The following is a 3611-nucleotide window of genomic DNA, read 5'->3' as shown; positions in this document are numbered from 1 at the left end:
CTGTCTTATTCTGTTTTTTAATTGCTCCATTTAGTTCCTCAGGCATACTTGAACATTGTGTGTGCCCTGTAACATGGGGTAATAAAGACATGACTTAATGTTTCAGTGTTGATTTACAGTTCTGATGTAAATTAATTTTCTTTTCAGAGAAAAAAAAGCCTTTTCAATGAAGTATTTCTCAAGAACCAAATGAGCCTGAGTATTTATTGTTATAGTAATGACATGTATAATGTAAAGGTGGAACGGTACTGTTGAAATTAGCCCTATAATTGCCTTCTAATGTGTAGCCTTTGGTCTATGTTGAATATACTATGTTGCTCACTCATCCTTTTTCTCTATTTTCTTTTTTGACTCCTTGAGCACATTGTGGGCTTTGTGACATTGCAGCAGGTTTAATGACCTTCGCTCACAAAGAAACCTCTCTTTTATGGCATTTGAGTCAAACCGAACGTTGCATTACATTCATCAAGTTGCCGGTTGAATGCGATCTATAATATTTGAGTGGGAGAAAGAGAAGGAGGAAACAACACACTTTTCTGGGGGAGAGGGCAGGGGGGCAGGAAAGAAAAAAGAAATACATTATTAATTTTCTCTGTTTATGACCGTATATACACTAACCCTTAACCCTAATTTTTAAATTAACCAAATATTAATTTGTTATTAATGCTTGTTTTATGGATGAGGATTAGGATGACATGGAATATGTTAGAGAATAAATAAAATTCTTAGTTTTGGTAATTGAAGAAACAAGAAAAGAGAGCCAGAATTGTGTTATCAAAGCTTTAACTATTTTTGTTGTTTTTGGACTTTTCAGGATACATCAGTCCTGACTTTTTAATTAAAATACAGACTTTTTGATTAAAAGTTTTTGTAGTAAGTAAGTTTTTGTAAACCTGCAGAAAGACCAAACCATTCTTAACTTCTTTACACCCTGGTCCATAGTGTTGAGCATTGATGGCTGTATATCCAAGAGTCAAAACTATTATAATACCTACATTACGTTGGATTTTTTCTTTTCTTTTTTTTTTTTTTAAAGATGTAAAAACATATTCTCATTGAGAATGATAAAAAATCAGTGAGTTTTAGTGTGGAACAAACAAAAATATTTTGAAGGTTCTCACTATGGGAACATCTACCCAAAGTTGCCCTTCAACTCATTTTCTTCTTTTTGTCAGTTTTAGTGCAGCTTTGACTTGCATTACCACTTGCCGCTAGATCTACTTTTCACATCCCCACTGAGAAATATTCATATCTTTGTAAAACAAAGGGAAAGGAAAAGTACTGGCAGCAGTACTTTTCCAAACAATAAGTTTCCAAACAATTCTTTTTCCGACAAACTTTCTGATAAAATTTCTGAACTTTTTTCCCAAACATTTTTCCAACACAAGTTTCCAAATTTTTTTGGAACCTTTTTCTGTCACAGTTTATAAACTTTTTCCGAATAGCTTTCCGATAAAATCTATGAACTCTTTTTCTGACTTTTTGAGGAAACACTTTGTATAGTGTGTTGCTTAAGATCTTAAAACAAGGCTTAAATCCTAAGCACGCACAATATTGAAGTTTAATTCTTCATTCGTAATTTTTCAAATCTTGTACTTGTATAAGATGTATGTGACACAGACTGTGAAACTCTTGGATTCAATCCCCAAACCACAAAAACACAGTTAAAATAAATGTGTAAAAAGAATGGTAATTATAATGAAAAATTATTATAAAAAATGTAATTGTATTTTTATCAAATTATTTTTGAGATGCTGATTTTACTTTTTTAACAGTAATTTTTTGGCATCCCAGCTGACAAAATATTACATTTATTTAGTTGTTGCACCTGCAAATAGCGTGCTGACAAAGTAGAAATATTAAAGTCACATTTAGATAAAAATAAATAATCTTAAAAACTGAGTTGTCTACAGCAGCTGAACAATGTGAGCGTCTGCTTCGTTGGAGGCAGATCAAAAAACATGATATCATATATTGTCAGGTGAATATTATTTTCCTGGCCCTGCTTCACATATTTGCTGCTTACGAGAAAATTGGATACCTTTTTCTGTCAGAAGCGCCCCATTCAAATGTAAATAGACCACTGACAAGTCATTCCCCTGCAAATGCACGGATAATTGGAAACATTTTTCCTTTACTTCTGCAACAATACATTCGTTGATACACAATACATTTTACTCAAATAACTTTACAGAATAATAGTCCTCGGAATGTTTTTTCCTCACCAGAATACTTGTTTACATCGTCATACTGGTGTGATGAATAGCGAGTCTGTTGGTATGCAGATTATTTTTATTCCGATAAAAATGAAAAACGCTCTTCGTTTTAGTGTAAATCTGAGCTGTTCCAAGTCAATAATTAATAACAGACCTGTGCTGTTGTCTGCAGGAGCCGAACTAATGATGTGAGAGTGAGTGAATAGTGACAGGTCCTCAACCTCAGCTCCTCTGCTTCATTACATAACAATACAGGAGGAAAACAATGCTGAGCTTTGACAAAAGAGGAAAAAAAACACCACCCAACTCTTTCATTTCCTGTTTTATTTGACACTCCGTGAGTAATGCGCATACGAACCAGAAATGTACTGCTTGTACAGCCATCCAGTCAGTCCCATCTCTCTAACCATTATTGTGTTTAGGGGTTTGACAAATAGCCCTCACTGCTGGGCAGATTGGAGGAGTGTTTGATGGCACTTTGAGCGGTACTACAAAATGTGTGTGTAAAATGTGTTACAGTAAGTACCTGAAATTGGAGTGCAGGTAGAAAGTAGACCTGGGGAGCTGATGAGACATCAAGATCATGAAGCAGTTTGAAAAGTGAATATATGAACATGTTGAAGGGAGAGAGCAGAACAGCGGGAGATTTACAACTGGTCATATTTAACAAAAACTGCACAGTAAAAAAAATGGCTGAGACAATTTTATGGTAGAGTACAGTACAGTACAGTAATACCATGAGATACGAGTGTCCCGACATACGAGTATTCATAGATACGAGCAAGTATTCGAAGTATTCAAAATCTTTGAGATCTGAATAAAGATTTGAGATACGAGCACGCTCACAGACGCCGACGCTAGGTGGCCGAGCACTCGGAGCAGCCCACGCCACCTCACTTGTTCACTTCACGTGTTCGTTGACTTCCGTACACATCTCCCACGAGTCTTCCGTATTGTGTTTGCGTTAGCTACGTGATTTTCTCTCTACTTTGTGCATTATTTTTTCATAATAGTAATGAGTCCTAAGAGAGTGAGTGTTAAGGATCGTAGATAGAAGAAGAAACACATGATGGCCATGGAAATAAAGCATGAAATTGTCGATAAATATGAGCGTGGTGGCCACTAAAGAAAGAATAAAAAATTGAAAAAAGCAAAAAATAGAAAAGTAAAAAAAATAAATAAATAAAATACGTATAAGGTACGGTATGGAATGAACCCTCCCTTCTCCTCCTCCGCACATGCCTCCATTAGCTGCACATTTTATTTTATATCACAGGAATCCTTATAATAATAATAATAATTATAAATTTTATTTAAAAAGCGCCTTTAAGGACATTCAAGGACACTTTACATCAAATAATAAAACAGATAATAATTTAAAACAGGGCATAGAAA

This window comes from Cynoglossus semilaevis, chromosome Z (assembly GCF_000523025.1).
Source record: "Cynoglossus semilaevis isolate Cse_v1.0 chromosome Z, Cse_v1.0, whole genome shotgun sequence".
Lineage (NCBI taxonomy): Eukaryota > Metazoa > Chordata > Actinopteri > Pleuronectiformes > Cynoglossidae > Cynoglossus > Cynoglossus semilaevis.
This window is presented reverse-complemented; position numbering follows the sequence as displayed.